Source organism: Rutilus rutilus (genome assembly GCF_951802725.1).
Source record: "Rutilus rutilus genome assembly, chromosome: 1".
NCBI lineage: Eukaryota > Metazoa > Chordata > Actinopteri > Cypriniformes > Leuciscidae > Rutilus > Rutilus rutilus.
The window spans coordinates 4,514,019-4,533,104 of NC_140209.1; the positions used below are offsets into that span (position 1 = coordinate 4,514,019).

The 19,086-nt window shown below is 36.8% G+C and overlaps 1 protein-coding gene across 1 annotated transcript in view; it reads right to left on the reverse strand.

Annotated features, from left to right (window-relative positions):
• The window catches only part of LOC311301897 (uncharacterized protein), a 29,851-nt gene extending 16,385 nt beyond the window's left edge, over positions 1-13,466 (reverse strand). The window contains exon 1 of the mRNA XM_084427299.1: positions 13,183-13,466. The gene's annotated coding sequence lies outside the window, so the exon portion shown is untranslated. The remainder of the gene's footprint in view (positions 1-13,182) is intronic.
• Positions 13,467-19,086: the final 5,620 nt, after the last annotated feature.

Consider the following 19,086-nt stretch of genomic DNA (forward strand, 5'->3'; position numbering starts at 1 on the left):
TCACACTCTCCAATCTTCCTGCTATACCCTAAAACTGGCAGAATCACATTCACAAAGTAGTATATAGGGAGTCTTAGCCTCAGACGGGACCGTTGGCCATTAGTCTGAATGTCTTAGCACACGAAACTAATATACATATATATATATATATTAGACATTTAGTAGTGACATTAATCTAACTTTATTGTATCCTTCTCTTTAGGTTGAGCCAGATAGTTTTTATTTAGAGGACGAAATAACAAGATAAACATTTTTTCCAGATCAATCTGGACATTTTCAGACCACCCTGATGAGAGACAGAGGATAATTTGCTGTGTCAGTGTAACACCCGCGTTGATTGACAGGCACTGACAATATACTAATATTTATCTATAGGCCAGTAGGTTCGGCTTGGAAGGCATAAATTAAACAGCTTAAATTTGTGAGTAAATAAATCTGTATTGGAAATAAATTGATTCTTTGTAAAGAATAAAATGAAAGTAAAAAAAAATGAAATTTAACAATATGCACAGTGTCAGTTGATTAATAGATTGTAGTGACAAAGAAACTCAATCAAAATGCAATACATGAATTATGCATACTAATCTGGGTGCACCCGATAACTATAGAATTCAGTTAGACTGCAATCGTATAACAAGTTCGCAATTTTAACTTTTGACAACCTCAGTTAACTCAAATAGGAAAAAAATAAAAAAATAAAATACCTCCTTGAAATTCAAGAATTTTTGATTCAATAGATTCTGTTCAACAACTCTGTTCAGCACATTCAATTTGGTAAATAAAACTCAAAAGGTTTGGTTCAATACATTCAATCCAAAACACTTCAGTGCAAAGATTCAGTTCAGACAAATTCAGTTCGATTCAGTAATCTCAGTTCAGTTCGATTCAGTTCAAGTGACTCGGTTCAAATTAGTTCAGTTCAATAGATTCACCGGGAAAATGATTTGATTCCACAGTTCTGCAAAACTCCGTGTGGAACAAAAAAAAAAACAATAAGGAAAAACAAGAAAATACCCCCGTCTCCGCAAAGATATTCCTTAGAGCGGTCTCTCGAATGAAAATTAAAGAAAATGTGGCTCCGTTTGGGTGAACTAGCAGGTAATTGGAATTTTCCTACCCGATTCCTGGGTTAGATTCAACTGTTCGTTTCAGTCAGCGTTGACTCGCCATCTTACATCGTCCTCTAACTCAGTGATTCCCAACCCCCGGTCCCCGGACCGGTGCCGGTCCGTGGACTCGTTAGTACCGGGCCTTGAAATATTCCCAGAATAATGTTTCTTTTTTTTCTTTTTTCTTTTTTTTAATAATAATAATAATTGTCTTTTTTAAATGCTTTTTAAGTGCTATGACGTCATGTTATTTAATCCAAAAACTAAACAATAAATAGATTAAAATGTGTTTATTTGAGCGCCTTGCGATTGCTTAGCAACGCGTCATATCTGAACGGACTGCAAAAAAGCGAGCTGCACCTGAAGTGACAGGGAAGTGGAGAGATGAGCGGGCCGCGATATTTTTTTTTTTTCAATGGCTAATTTCATTGCGGACCGTTCTGGTAAAAGAAAAGGCGATGACCAACTTGAAAAAAGAAAAAAAGTCAAGCTTCATATATACGATACCTCGTACCTGTACATTGGATTTACGACAACAGGCGATTCCGTGGCGCCAAATCCGTTGTGTTATTTGTGGTGAAAAACTGTAAGCTGGTTTTCGTTTCATATTTGTGAAGCAGACCTTTTTAAATTTCGTTTTATTGTATCCTGGAATTTGTGTGCATTGTTTTGGATGCATATGTTTTTTTATGGATGCTCAGGAAGAACAGCTTGTCTTGTGCACAGCTATGTAGTAATATCAATAAGCAGTTCATGCTCACATTAAAATAGTTTTGTTCTCATTGGTCTGATCTGGTATTTTTTGTTAAAGGTTAAAGCTTGATCTCTAATTTTATACTTTTAAAAATGATTGGCTGAAATCACTAAGTTATGTGTTTGCTATTGTATTCTGAAACTGTCTGACTGTTGAAACTGGCTCTTATTTTCATACAATTAGCCTTTGTTGTCACCTGTTGGTGAGTGAAAACACTAAGTTGCTGTTGAAGTGATTGTCTTTAGTGGTTCTGGAGAGATTTGACAGGTGAAATGGACTGGTATTTTCATACAATTTGCCATTACTGCCACCTGCTAGTGAGTGAGTGCTGTGTGAGTTGCTTATGAAGTAGACCTAGCCTAATTGTATGGCAGAAAAGGGAAACATTTTGTGAACCGGTCTGAAAGTTTAAAAAGATTGGTATATTCATACAAGTAGCCTTTGTTGCCACCTAGTTCATTATATGCAAATAAATGATAGGCTATTACTGTTTTACACAGTGATATGTTCCAAACGATGCATCTTAAAATTGACAACTGGTCCCTGGAATTTTTTTTATGAATATGCTGGTCCCTGGCACAAAAAAGGTTGGGAACCCCTGCTCTAACTGACTTACAGCATGGAAAAAAAACCTGAACAAACTTCAAAGAAATAAATGCATATATGTATTTTTACTCCTCTTTTCAGCTCGTGCTCAAGTTATGCTGCTGCTTATCTCAGTCAAATATTTTCTCAGAAAAAAAAAATGGTTTCCCCCATACAGCAACTAACGTGGTGGGGCGGGACTTCAATCTATACTTAATGTGATTGGATGATTACTGCAATGTCAATCATCACACTAACATACATTTTACTTTGATTTTATAATTTCTTACACTTTTATTATCAGTCTTATTTCTGGTTAGTTTATTATTTTTATTATTATTATTTGTCTTTAATTTATTCCTTTTCATAATACATTTTAATTATACAGGGTTACATTAGGGACAAGCAAAGAACAAGTTTTGACACCAGTTGCAGGCCCCTGTCGCCCAAAAGGGAGCCCTGCCTTTACACACCCATCTAATACATTTCAAAACCCTCTCCGAAGGGCCAAATCAGCAAGAAAACAATTTTTAAAAAAAAAATAATATATACCGATAGTATATATTTACCGATAGTAATTTTCAAACATTACAGAGGCACTTGTTTGGGAAAGACCTACATCGACGGATGCAGGCATTTTGAAAGTCCTATATTGACGAATATAGGCAGGTGCGTAGTGGCCACGCGGGGAAAGAATTAACACAGTGAATATAGTGCGTGGTGACCACGCGAGGGAAAGAATTTAAATACGCAAATATAAATACTGTTGAGTAAAATTAGTGCAAAAATGGGTAATGTTAATGATAAAGAGTTGGAGACAGTGGATTTCTCAAAAGGGAATTATTGTTCCATGACCAAGAAAAATGGAACGGCGTGGCATCATAGGATACCATAGTTAATTAAATTGTCCGGATTTAATGTGTGTTTAATGTCTGAGTGTAAGCCACCTGCAAAAGACAAAGGAAAATTGGACAAAAACAAGTCCAAAAAGAAAGGAAAAAGAGAATTATGACCTTGATGGTTGAATTATAGATGTATGGTTAAATGAGGCAATTACCAGACAAAGAAGACAGATAAATGCAGCATTAGCACCATTAGAGAGTGCGAATAGTAAGAAAATATGCTTGCTGTTTCTCGCAATGAAGAAAGTTCGCTTGCTGACACTGAACGAACGTATAAAGCATTTGCAAAATTACCAATGATTGACATTAGTGTCGAGGGAAAGAAAATTAAGTTCTAAATTGACAGTGGAGTGACGAACTCAGTAATTAAAAATGAACAATTGCCTGATTTAACTGTATTATCTGGAAAATGGGCAACCTCCAGAAGTGCCAGAGGGCATCTGGTAAAGGAACCATATACAGCAGATTTGTCTTGTCAGATTGGTGATCGCTCATTTTCTCATGCTTTTCTGGTGACTACTACCTGTCCTTGTAATCTTCTGGGAAGAGATTTGATGTGTAAACTGAAGCTGAATTTGTATTGTGATGACAGTGGCCTCACTGCTGATATGAGCATGGTGCGAATGCCAACTGAAACAATATATGTTTTTGAATGGAGCACTCCTCAGTGTGGTCTGCAAAACAAAGACACAAATAGGATGCCTCCTGACCATGATTTCATGGAAGAAAGTGATTTGCATTGCACATGTCATGTTAGCAGGGAGCCAGATGAAATTTTTGCTGAAAAATGGTCTGAATTAGAGAGTGAGGAACTGAAAACCTCAGAGTTAGTTTGGTCAGATAAATGGTGTGCTGTGAAGGTTGAATTGACTGATAGCCAAGCATCACTGTATGATGTGGAGGGGGCCGTCCCTCACATCTCTTTAGCTAAACCACAGACTGCAGAGTGGAGAGGCATTGGGCTTTTTGTGAAACAATGTGACTCACTAAAAGATTGGTGGCCAACCACTGACAAAAATGTGTGGCAATCTGAGAGCACAGGGTTTTACAAACAGACACTAAGAAAAGATATTAAGGGAATCAGAACTGTTAAAGTGATGAATAAATAGTACTATATGAATTGCACGGGTTTAAATATTATACTTTCTATATGAAGGCGTCTAGAATTTGTATCCTGTTATCCCTGGGAGACAGTGTGGAAAAATGGTTTTGATCTATGAGATTCTAAGAGTCAATGGTTTACTGTATGTTTAACTAAGATAATTTTTGTGCATTGTGCATATGAGAATGAGATTGGGTGACCAACTTTAAATATAAATTGTGATTTGAACAAGCACATAACAGACATCTTAGTCATTTTATTTTGGTTTCTTGTAAAAAGAAAGAAGACAAAGAATTATTTTGTTTACATTATACTCTGTATTATAATTAGAGGAGTTTTCCTGCTTTTTCCTGTGTCTTTGCAAAGAAGAAGTGCTTGCTTTTGATTTTTGCGGTTCTCTAAATGTTCAAGATTTCAGACAGCTGCCTTGAAAAGTGGGATGACTGCAGAAAAATAAAAGAGGAAGTGGGGCCTGCAGCCGCCCTCCTGAAAGAGGAAGTTGACACTTCTGAGAGGGGTCACATGGGGAGACTGAGACAGTGCAAAGGTGACAATTCACTTGAGACTTTTCCTAAAGACAATTTTGCTATGCATTATGAAGTTTTGTGGCAGGATGGATCAAAAGCCAGACCGAGGAGAGTGCCATCACAGCCTGACGATCCAATGTATCAGCCTGAAGTTCAACTGAATGACAATCCACACAGAAAGACACGATCACTACAGAGACCGTTTCAAATTTAGTTATTATTAACTTGATTGTTTTTGATTATCCACTGGTTTCAGCAATTCTTCATATTCTTCTTTGTTTAAACTAACTCTTTGAATCTGCTTTCAATAGATACCAGTCAGTAACAGCCCTTCTGTAGGAAGTTCAATAGCGGAAGTTAACATTCAGTTAAAACTGAGGCTGGATATGGCAGGGAGAGTTATGTAAAAGCATTAATAGGTTATTGACATTGCAGAATTCTTTGGAAAAGAAAATACAATATAGGCCACAAGGCGTCTAAAGAGAAATTATGACTAGAAAAGCAAAAATATTGATCACTCCATTTCATTTAAAGGTAATTTTCTAGATTCAATAGAAACAATGTTTTCTAATTCTAAACTTTTGAAATCACATGCTGTCATCACCAGGGGTACGAGATAGAAATGTTTTTTTTTTCCTTTTTGTCCATGAATCAAAGATTGTGTGAAGATTTCTAAATCTTCTTTTAAATAGCTTATGAGCAACAACAAAAAGTTGGAAAATTGAAATTGTGCGATGAATGACAAATTGCATTTGAGAAGTTAAAACTGACTCTCTCAACTGCAACTGTAGGTCTATACAATTATTATAATAAAAGTGTTTAATCTATTTGATTTTTGAAAAGTTAGGTTAACGTCCACTGTGTAAACTCAATCACATGGCGACTGCATCGGACAATTTATATCCTAACGTTCAGACACTGTCTCAAGGGGAATGTCACAGTGTGTCTACGTTCAGTAGTTTCTGTCATCATCGAAGTTGTTACCGTTCAGATTTGGTGGTATTCCACTCCTAATAAATATATGTTCCCCATTCAGTTCATAAACTGCTAAGGCAGACAAGAATGAATGAATGAAGGAATGAATGAATCTCTGGCCAGAGAGGGGTGTGTGAAAATGAGTGTGTGAAAGATTGTGTTCTGAGAAACACAGAGATAAATAAATTGTCAATCAAAACAGCTGTATCTAAAAAATTATAAAGTGGGCCCACCGGTTTAAATGACCCCACAGGTTAAAATATGACACACATGGTAAAATATGCCCAGAGGTTAAAATATACCCAGTAAAATAGCGACCATGGATGATTTTGGCTAACTATCCTGGGCTGAATTATTGTTGTGGCAGAAATAAACAATGCCACACACAAATGCGCAGCGTATAACTTTGGGAAGGCAGAGAGCAAGCAAGCTTGCACTGTCCACCCCATACTTAACTTTTTCCTTTTACAGGATGTCATGATGGATCTCATCGAACAGAACTGAATCTGTTCCAAATGTATAAAATATTGTCATGTTACTGTTTAACATGAAATTTTACAGGTCTCATCAAAAAAGGACGACCGGCCAGACAAGCAGATGAGTCTGGCGACATGATACATGTTGTAATTAACAAAAATACTTAAGGTCTCCATTCACAGGTTGTTCTTATGGTTCACTCCACAAACAAGGTCCAGTGGACTGCGGTTGTGTTCTGAGGAAAAATCTTGCAACTATCAGCAAGGTTGCAATGTGTGACACCTCCGTCCAAGCTTCTCACCTTAAATTACACCAACCAGCCTGAGCCAAACGCCAACCCCACACACCAACGCCAACGACAACACACAGCGTCAAGTGGGGGATCAAGGGCGTGCTAGTAACGTACCTCCCTTGCCATCGAGGGAAAGCCCATTGCAACGGTTCGCAAAGAATCACCCTGGTGAAGATGGAACTGATGTTGTTGTTTTTGGCCCTTTTGGCTTTTCACCACTTATCTCTACTTATTTGGGCCCACTATCTAGAAATGTTCACCCATGTGCAAAAAATCTGGGTGTATTTTTCGATTCTGAACTAAATTTTACAAAACAAGTGAGCGCTGTGGTTAAAAGTAGCTTCTACTACTTAAGATTAATAGCGAAAATGAAACCTATGCTCTCATCGAGGGATTTGGAGACGCTCATCCATGCTTTTATACTATCTAGATTGGACTATTGTAATGTGATATATTTGGGACTCTCTCAGTCATTGCTGAACCGATTGCAGCTGGTTCAAAATGCCGCTGCCAGACTATTGACCAATACGAGAAAGAGTGATAGAATTACCCCAATTCTAACATCCCTTCAATGGCTACCTATCAGATTCCGGATCGATTTCAAGACTTTAATATTCATTTTTAAAATTTTAAATGATCTCGCACCCTCCTATCTATCTGATCTTATTATTTTGCACCAGCCAGTAAAGAATCTGAGATCGGCGGATAAATTATTGCTCCGGGTACCGCGGTCCCGACTCAAGCGGAAAGGTGATCGAGCCTTTTCGATAGCCGGTCCTAGGTTATGGAATTCCTTACCTCTTGCCATCCGCTCCATCCCCACGTTGAATTCTTTTAAAACGGCTTTAAAGAAGCACTTTTATAGCTTGGCATTTAATTCCGACCCAGGAGAGACCTAAATATATTAATTTTATGTTGTTGTGTTTTGTATTCTCTTTGTTTGGTTTTATTGATGGAATTGTACAGCACTTTGGGCTGCACTTGAGGCAGTAGAAATGTGCTATATAAAAAATAAACTAAACTAAACTAAACTAAACTAAACGTCCATGGAGCAATGAGATGATCAACACAACTGGGAGGAATATGTGGACCAACTAATGGTTTAGTCTTAGCAAAATAATTAATTATGTGTGATGTATATTGATGTTTTATTTGGTTCAATCAAACTATACTGTAGGACTGAGTATTTAGATCTCATGATTTGAACAATTACTGATTCATTTGAAAATATTTCAGGTACTCGTAAATTAAGAAGAGGAAAATCTCCTAATTCTATAGAGTATAGGGACTCTAAATACATTACTGTAAAAATAATAAATAATCTAGGGACTATTCTTGAAGAAACGTGAGGGTTTTAGAACCCTAATTCAGATATTATAGATGCTAAAAAAATATAAAAATTAATAGTGGTAATAGTTGTTCTCTGATAAGAGAGAATGGATGATAAGTTACTTTGCTGGACTAGGTCCGAATAGATAATTGGGTAAACTTATATGGCGATGAATGAATGACTAAATTAAATATTTTTTAGGTGTTTCCATTTGTTAAAATAGCAAAAGAAAAACTTTCAAAAGGAGATTGATTTTGGGAAACAGATTTGAATTTCTGAATTATTATTAGTTAAATAAGTTACCAGTGTGATTATTGAAATGTTCCTTTCATGTATTGTCTAATGTCTGTATTTGATATCTGAGAGGTGACTGCGGGTCTAGTCTATCTAGGAATACAGTAACAATGCTTGCTTATTTAGCCCGGCTTCCAGAAATGAAATCTGGACTCGTTTTGTTATGAAAAGTCTTCAACGCATTAAAACAAATTATGTAGGGTGCACAAAGTTAGAACCTAGACCAAGAACAATGTAACCCAAACATGTTAAATTTAAACTAAAAATGAATCTAAACAGTTAAGACATTTCAGTGAAATAGAATATTTGCTCATAAAGCAAAATTCTAAAAAGCTTTTTTAATTCTGAAGTTATAGATTTAATGATCTGGATCAATGGATTCATTATGAACTATTCGCATTGCCAACAAATAGAGGCAGAACATGTTATGTCCATCAGTTAATTCTGGAAAAATAGGACTGCAGGAAGATATGTAATTAAAGATTAAATGACAAGAGCTGGTTTGAGCTGAGTTAATTTTAAAATTAATGACATTGTTTGAAACAAGATAATACAATTATTGATATTTGTGTTAAGGATAAAAATGAAAATTATAGAACTTTTTTGGTTATATTTTATTACACAGATCCTTAAATAGATCTGACTAAGTAAAACAATCGCCTACTTGAATTAAAAGCTAGCAAAATAAGGTTAAGAAAAATGATTAATCAGCAGTATCAGCCTGTTAAAGGCCTAATAGATCAATGTGATTAGAAATTTAGCAAAGGATAATGAAACTTGATTCAAAGTTAAAAGGCAATGTACTATGGTATGTTTAGTTTTTTACTGAAAATAGAATTAGATTGCTTGAAGATAGAATGTTGGGAAGAAGATGGAGAAGATGGTATGTGTATGTGGTAACATTGGAAACAGGTGGTATTTTAATTACAACTTAGGATGCTAATTAAAGGAATATTTGACAGGTATTATAAAGTAGAAGATGGAACATGGTATGATTAGAGATATTAGGTGGTATTAAAGTCACTGACTTATAATTGTTATAGGAAAGGCCAAACTAGGCAACTATGATGATGGATGATTTTCAAATGAAAGAGTGTTTCATTTATTTCTGTTTTATTTCTTAAAAATGTATTTCTGTTTATTTTGTTTTCAAGATATGAAAAAGGGGTGGAATGTAATGGAAATTTTTATTCTAGCCAGCTTATACCATACATGGTGTTGAAGAAACTGCAAGTTGCATATCATCTTCTTCCTTACTGCTGAAGAATGAGGTCAAAATGTAATTTGCAGAAAGGACAGTTTGTTCTTTCTAAAAACAGATAAGCTCGCTTGCACTAAGAGCAAAGGTGTTGCATTGGAAAATCTATATTCAATAGTTTTTAATGACATATGTGTGTAAGTGTGTGCGTATAGCAGCGGGGTGTTAGAATGAGTGTGATAAGTTTTCTGTATATAAGCTGGGCAAAAAGGAGAAGTCAGCGTGCTTCTCATATCAGACTCTGACTGATGTGTGAACAGCCTTTCTTGCAAGAAATAAAGATCTTTATAACTTTTGACATTTCCATCTGTCTTCCAATTACTATTTAAAGTTGAGAAAGAATTTCCACGACAAGGGCTTCATGGTTGCATAGCAACGACAGACGCCACGGGAGCGCAAACGCTTGTAGAAAGGAGAACGCGGCGCGGCCGTGCTTTCGACATGTTTTTAGATGCGATATGTGAACAGTCCCTAATTCATAATAAACTGAGAATCTATTTGGTTTAAAATCGTTTTTGTTTTGTTTAAAATGGAGGAAAAGCCATTTTCTTAGGAAAGCCATTTGCTCTACAAGAGATTAAGTTAAGTGCACTAAAATTTAGGCCTAAGCATTAAATGACTAGGTTGTAAATAGTTGGTTACTTTTAAAATTAAGTATTGTACAGTTTGCACTTGTGTAATTATTTTATTTATGCTTAAATATTTATTTTTGGTATTTGAATTATGCTTAAATATTTATTTTCAGTATTTTCAGCACTGACATTTTTTTTTTACTTGTTCTACCTCACGTTTTTAATATTTGTCAAATATTGTTTTTTTAAGTTAAATAAATGTTCCTTTTTTAAATTGAGACTTGTAACATTTGTTATCATCATTGTGTCATTTTTATGATGTAAATTGAGTGAGCAAAAGCAGTATCGGCTCCAAATATCGGCCCAAGAAAATCGGCAGCCCGTATCGGTCATCGGCTAAGGCTGATGAAAAAAAAATCGGTATCGGCACTAAAAAATCCATATCCATATCGTCCTAATACTACACACACACACACACACAATTTACATATGTTAAAGGGGTCATATAATGCCATTTTTGTACAAGCTAATATGATTCTTTAGGGTCTAAATTAAAAGTTTGTTATATACTTTAATAAAAAATTCTCATTAGTATTGTAAGAAAACACATTTTACCTGATCAAAAACAGCTCTGTTTTCAGCACGCCGTTTCAGTGCATGTGTCTTTAAATGATAATGAGCTTTGCTCACCCCGCCCCTCTTTTCTGTGCGTACACCGTTTGTAACACAATAACACAATAACCATAACGCGTTGTTCATTATAAACGTGGGATTATGAATTATATTGAGAACGTCGTAAATAGAAAACATGCTGTAATGTACCCTGAGTGTAAACAGCCACATTCATCGTGAAGCGTGCAAGCAAGCGATTTGCAAAGATTAATATAAATATTAATATTAATATAAAGGTTAATAAAACGTTACACACACTTCTTCTTCTGGAGGTGCAGCAGGAACACGAATAGTTTGTACGGATCCTTTTTTCAGGAGCAGCTTCTTAGCAAAACCAGCTTTATATTGACCTTGTTTGTAAAGCAGTCTGGTGTGTGAAATGATTCGCGCAAACATGACAGCATTGACGTTGATCGTGGGGAATATTCCCTTCGAAAACAAACTCAGCCACTGCGTCTTCAGCGGTTCAGATTTAGGAACATCAAAATGATGCTGTGTTCGTTATTACACCCAAGAACAGAACACCACAATCGCTTAGACGCCATTCTGCTCATAGACAGTGCTCCAGCGTATCAACAATGATGCACGGACTATGATTGACAGCTCGCTCATGAGCGAGGGTGGGTCTGTGTTGAAACGCTGCTGTCAATCAACAATCGTGGGAGGGGGGCGTCGATTTTGTGACGTCACAAAATTAGGGATGCACCGATTGGGAAATTCTGGGCCGATACCGATACCGATGTTTAACATAACAACTTGGCCGATGCCGATGTTTTTTCTTTTTGTTATTTATTCCTTCCTTTGTGCAACGGAAACATACAAGTCTTTCGGCTCTTGATCACAATATCCTAGAATGAGCACAAATTCAATCAGACCAATTTATGAAACAAAAAAAACCTTTAATGTCACTTTCTGGTTGAACCTTATTTATAAGTTCTTTTTCAGTTGTTATGAGGAGCAATATGAGAGAGAAATTTGGTAATCATTGTCTGAGCCAACAAAAAAAACATTATAATATTCATTTTATTTTTCGTGTTCGCATTTATGAGGGAAAAAACACGGGTGAATGTTCATACTAAAATATAAAATTTTAAGCGCGCACGCGCTCTTCTGCGAGAGAGAGAGAGAGAGAGAGAAAGAGAGAGCCCCGACCGCGCGCGCGCTCTCACTCACTATTCAGAGCGGTCAAGCTTCCCCGTACTTTTTGACAAGCGTCCTTGACAGGGAGGCCAGAGCTTCTTTGCAGCTCAAGTCGGCGGCGGTGTGTACAGTTAACTGTATCTGCTCTATTAACGCTCTATCTGTTGACGGCGCTGAGGGAAAAGCTCCCGCCACTGGAAGAAGCGGTCGCCGCCCATTTGTGCCCTCCTGCGCACCCATCAAAGCCGTGCAGAACGTCTTCAGCACTCGCGGATCGTGCATACTCCGCCGCTTCTTCTGCTACACACCATGGTCGTTCTTTTCTCGAGAAAAGGAGTTTTCTCATAGAAAATAAATAAATAAATGCGTCATTGTACCCAGCACTTCTGAAAATGCACTTCCGAATGCGTCTCTGTCCCCAGCATATCAAACCAAACTGACGCCCATGTGACATCGGCGAATGTCATTTTTATTTCCCGATGGCCGATGGCAGTTAACGAGGCAAATATCGGCCGTTACCGATGTTCAGCCGATGCATCGGTGCATCCCTACACAAAATCGAACAGCTTGATTTGAGATGGGGAAAACATATAAGAAGATTTAAAAAAAAAAACACTGGATGGATTTTTATCATTTTATGATGGTTGTGTACAGGCACTGCCAACACACATTTCAGTACAATCAGCTTGTAAAAAAGCATGTAGCCTACCATTATATGACCCCTTTAAGAGAATAGCTGGCCTGGGGAAGTTTAGCTTCAGTGCCACTCACCATACACCCCCTCCCCCCATCATACATTATCAGTGCCACTCACACACACATACTATACAAACTGTATTTGTTTTTGGTTTGGTTAATCATTTGGTTAAAAATGGGCAGAAATTCTGTTGAATCTTTTTCTGCTTCAGTTTTGAATTAATTGCTCAAGTTCTTTATATTTGTCACCTTATTCTTTGTAACTATAGTATCTGTGTATCTGTTGTTTAGCTGAGATCTTAACCTTTCAGTTGTTACTGGTTAGACTATTTTAACATATAGCATATGAAATATGACAGAGAGTGAAAAGTGTGCCAACCTGTCCCTGCTCTCCCCTAACTGATGATGTTAGTCAAACAAATATTACATCTTAGACTGCTATTCAATCACATTGAAACTTAAAACTAAAACAAATTATATTAAGATTGCAAACATACCTTAAAGAAGAGTAGTAAGAGGCGAAATGAGCAAAACACACCGGAAGTCCTGCTCTCTCACTCCTGCATGGACAAACACACGCGCGAATGAAGAGACAGACGTATCACGATTAAAAGCGCCAGTTTCAGAGTTAGCTAATTACACGGATACACGTCATGAAGTATTTATCAACAACGTTTTAACACGATTTACACTGTGGTAATGCCACAAAGAGACAGAAAATAGCACGTGTATGAGAGAGCGAAAGATACTGTGCTTCCCGTCTGCTTCCACAGTGAGACTAAGCGCGAATGCTTAAAGGGGAAGAGAAAGCACTTCCTAACGGCAGTTTCACACCGCCAGCTTGAGCTCCGCGTCAGCCTCGCGAGAGTCTTCACACTGGAAGCGGTTGCCTAACAGCAGCAATAAGCGAGCATGTCTTTACAAAGACACCTAGCAATTTGTTTTTAGAAGTTGGTCATTTATAAACTTGATAGTCTTGAAAGTTTGTTGAGATGGGGATGTGTACAACATTCAACAAAAAAGCTCCGATCTTGTCATTTCACCCTTATGGAACAAACATATGGGAATATATTGCACTGTAGGCTACATAATACATTTCCATATATGGGAAACTAGTGCTTATATTTTTCAATATAGCCTACTGCAATATGCATTACCATGCATGGCTATATGGGCGTTTCTTCAACTAGGGGCTTTTTTAGCCTTGTGAAGAAACGTCTTCAAAAGTCATGTAACAGTCTCATAAGTTTAAATAATTTGTCTAGTTTTAAGGTCTGTAAGAGGACAAACTTAGATTACAAGAGTTGTTGTTGTAAATTGTTAATATTTACATTTTTTTCCCCGACCTGCAATGAACAAATGTCGTTTCACCACATCTCAATATACAGCTGTTATTTAAAAATAGAATAACTTTTGCCACTCAAGAATTGTCTAAGATCATTTTTGTAACTAGTTTTATCAGGTTTTCCACAATGTACAATAATGATACATTTGTCAATGAGATAAATGAACTGCCCTAAGGACCAAATGCTGAACTGTACCTGTCACACTCTGAAATTTAATATTGGTTTGGGTAAGAGCTTATTAGAAAATAAATAACTCGAATTTCTATATGCAGTAGAGCATGATCTATGCTCTTGATACATTTTGTCTATCTTTTGGATTCATTTTTAATGTGTGATGAGAACTTTTAAAATATATTTTTTAAAATGTGTGTGGTGAAGACACAGAGAAACAGTACAGATTAGAGAAACAGTAGAGATATTTATTAGAATACTTAAACTCATCACACTCATTAAACTCAATTCACAAAGACATTAAACATAAGCACACCTGTTTTTAGTGTAGTGCTGAGTTTGATGTAAACTGATTTGTCTCACAGATGAACGGTTACAGTGCATACTGTAAATAACTGACACAACTGATGGCAAGGCAAAAATATAAGCAATAAATGATGCAACAAAATTTCACCATTGTGAGTAATTATGAGGCTATATAATTGTGAGAGTTTGAATATATGCATGTTTGAATATATATGTGCGCAGGCGTGTAGTCCTTCACAAATCAACTCTCAACAAACTACTTGTTAGGCCTAATTTTTTTTATAATTTAGAAATTTTTGTTGCGTCTGCAAAGCCACGTGAACCGGAATGATCCTGACAACGTTTTATCTGTATAGAGGTAAAGGGAAGGAGGTCTTCACAGGGGAGAGACTAGTTGACACTTCAGGACTGGACAAAGAGACTAATATTAGCGTAGACGCCATCCTTCCTATGATGTAGTGAGTACATCAGGATTTATGGGAAGTGTTCCCGGTTCCGGCTGATCTAATCTATGCAGCCTAACATTGAATTATAGAAGTCTATAATGTGTTATGTTTATGCTAGGTCAAAGAGATGTGTTTTTAGTCTAGCTTTGAACTGACAGAGTGTGTCTGCTTCCCGGACAATGTTAGGAAGACTGTTCCAGAGTTTCGGTGCTAAATAGGAGAAGGATCTACCGCCAGCAGTCGACTTTGATATTCTAGGTATTATCAACTGGCCGTTTTGGACCAGCTGTAATTTGTTTATTAAGCGTGCAGGGCAGCCACCCATAATAGCATTACAATAATCTAGCCTTGATGTCATGAACTAATTGTTCCGTATTTGTCAATGAGAGCATATGGCGTAATTTAGATATTTTTTTAGATGGGAAAATGCGGTTTTACAGACACGTGACTTTCAAATGAAAGACTGATATCAAAGAGCACACCCAGGCTCCTAACCGACGACGAAGACTTGACAGAGCAGCCATCAAGTGTTAGACAGTATTCTAGATTATTACGTGAGGAAGTTTTTGGTCCAATAATTAGAATCTCTGTTTTTTCAGAATTTAGAAGTAGGAAATTACGAGTCATCCAATTTTTTATATCAGCTATGCATTCCATTAACTTTGTGAATTGGTAAGTTTCGTCTGGGCGTGAAGAAATATAGAGCGGAGTATCATCATAAACCACCGCACCTCACTGAAGTCGACTGAAGCCACAACCGCGAAAGAGCCTTTTGAGCGACTTCCAAATCTGACGACGGCCACGCAAACTTTACCCTCCAGTGAATTTTATAACTTAGTGAATGTGCAGTTAATAGCAGTTGGACCATGGCTCACGGGTGCAGATCTGGCGGTCCGCGGCGTTCTGCTCATCAGTTTCAGCGGCCCACGGGCAGGTTGCTGACAAATGCCTCAACAATTTCATGGACTTGTGGTCCATGCTCATTTTATTCATGAATATACATATAGTTCATCCTTAATTTTAATAACATTTAATGTCATTTCTTAATATCCACAACAAGTGAAAATTAAAAAGTGATGGTCAGCAAACCAAAAAGTGCACCACGCCACCGGTCTGATGCATGAGCAAACACTCTTAAAAAGTGTTCCAGATGTAAACACGCACATCAAATAGTCGGTGCTATCTGGGTAATAGCATTGTAGATATCTCGAATGTATAGCCTATATTATGTCTAGTCAAAATAGCATTGTAGATGTATATTGATATATTGGTATATTGTGTATATATATATATATATATATACTGTATATATATATATATATATTGGTAACCATGGGAGTATTAGGCCTACTTTCTGCCCTTGGTATGTGTATTGTGCTTTGATGTTTATTTTGTTCTATTCCTTAACCCAGTCCCAGTGGTTCTCAAACTTTTTACAGTTGTACCCCAAGAGGCTTTAATATCCTTCTGCGTACCCCCACTCTTCAGTCACACCTTTTTCAGTAAGGGACTATATTTGCCCCCTTAAATCGATTTTTTTCAAATTTTTTCGATTTTTACCTTTACAAATACCTTTATAAAATAAATAATGCTTTGAATTAAAAAAAAAATGTGAAATAGATAAATATGCAATGATGGTAAAAACGAAGTGATGCTTTTAAATATTAAATTTAAAACCGCCAGTAGGTGATGAGTCATCGAGTCATTCAGTCATCAAGTGGCTGTATTTATGAATTAATCATTGAATCATTGACTCTAAAGATTCGTTCACAATCATTGCTGTGTGCTGCAGTTCTGCTGTGGCTTTCATTGGAGCTATTAATTTATTGTAAAAATACTGACAACTGTGTTAAAAAAGAACATCACGTAATATTAATATTTCGTTTGTTGAACTGTTGTATAAAAGCAATGTCACATTCGCAATTGTGTGGATCTTCATATAATGTGATCAACATTAAACACAGGAACTCAAACACAGTCTGTGTTTGTATCGAAGAGAGTTTGAATCTTATATCGATCTCCATGCTCAGCCTGTGTCTATATTTGTTCTTCATGCTAGTAAGTGCTAGGGTAAGTGTACCCATTAAGCCCATGTACCATTTAAGCCCACTTTCAACTCTCAAGTCAAATTAAAAAAAGAGAAAATAATATTTTATGCTGCTTATTATTTTAACCAATCCAGTGATTTGTTACTTCACTGACATTTTTTATTGCATACCAATCACATTTGGCAATGTTGAGTTAGCCCCACCCATGTGCATGCTGTCTCAGGGGACCTCACACAAAGTCACCCCAAAACTTTGGTGTTTTTAGACCCTTCAGAAATCAACACATTTCTGCAATTTTCAGCCATTTCTTTGGAAATTACATTGATATTATGTAAAATAAGAGATAAATGTATTGTTTTTTGTGTATGAACAAATAGTACTTCATCATTTTATATCATTTTCTTTTAAATTGAAAGATGAGTTTTATTAGCTTGCGTTCAAAGCTAATCTCTAGGTCAAACCATTAGCCTTAGCACTGCCAAAGAATTAAGCATGTGAACTGCAAACAATAAATGTTTTGTGATTCATTTTACATTAATTTACTAATAAATACATCATAAATAGTTTTGTAGAGAAGATTTCTTTTATAAATTAACTTTTTTTTAAAGATGGGCTTAAATGGTACAGTGCCACAAAACGCATGCAAACTAGAGCCAACACAAGCTAACCTTGAATGAAAAAAACTGAACATTTCTCAATGTGGGCACAATGAAAATTACTATGATACTTAGTCCACAGTATATTTAAGCTCCATGCATGTATTTGTAAACATATCTTACATTTTTAAAGGAAAACATTGCCTTTTTTCACCATTACTCACTGTGGAACCATTTAAGCCCACCTGATGTGTTTCAATGAGGAATCCCTCTAATTGCAAACTGATTCATTTTCTGAAAGTGTTTAATGATAACATGTCTTTGTGTGCTTTTACCTTACTAACCTTTTAACCTTACCCTACTTACACACAAATTACACACATTCATTCAAATGAGATAGAGCCCGTTTTGTCCTAAAGTCCTTTATGTATAACCGGGCATAATTCGGGAGCCAAGCTGACTTAAGGCTTGATATTCCGGGCATGGAGAGCTCCCAGAGGGACCCTATATTCCCCACAGTCCTCGGAGTCAAGCCGACCTAAGGCTGCATACTCCCGGTGTGGGGGGCCCACTAGGAGACCCTCTGAAACCCCCGAGTCTGGAGCCCCAACTCAGCTTCCTTCCCGAGATACACCCAGTTTAACTTCCACCTTTGACCAGGCATAACTCGGGAGCCAAGCTGGCTTAAGGCTCCAGACTCCCTGTGTGGGGTGCCCACTAGGAGGTCCCCCTAAGCCCAGAGTATGGAGCCCTAACTCGGCTTGGCTCCCGAGATACACCCGGTCAAACTTCCAGCTTGACTCCAGCTACAACTCCAGTCAAGCCGACTTAAAGCTCCAGACCACCGGCCACTAACACCAACCCATCATACCCAGGGCTCTAATCAAACATTAGCAAAATTATTGTTTTTTAATACTTCCCTGTCACTAAATAAATATATTGATGTTTTACTTCTTTAAAATCATTTACATTTTTTATATTTTGTGAATCAAAGATGATGTGGGCTTATTTGGAACACATGCGGGCTTAAATGGTGCCAAAAGTACCAATTAAGCCCATGCCAGACTTCTGACTTTATTCCTAAATTATCTTAATTTTATATTCTAAAATGTACATCAACTAATTAATACAATTTCAAATGAGAGATTGATCTTGCATTTTAACAAATAATTTTTCTTATAAACTATGTCAATATCTATGAAAAAAACCTAGACTTAGATTTTGGTGGGCTTAATGGGTACACTTACCCCTAACTTAAATCCCTACTTTTACAAAGGTAACGTACATTGTCGAGAACGGCAGTATAGCGCGATTTGCTGAGGCAGCAATCTGTACGAGACCTGTCATATGGCCTATACACGCTGCTTAAATGCAGAAAGTTTTGACCGCAAAAGATGAGGTAATTTGATCGTATGTCATGTATTTACAGCATTTAACCTGAGAGAAATGCATGCTCAGTTTAAATCATATTTTAAGATGAGGTAGTAT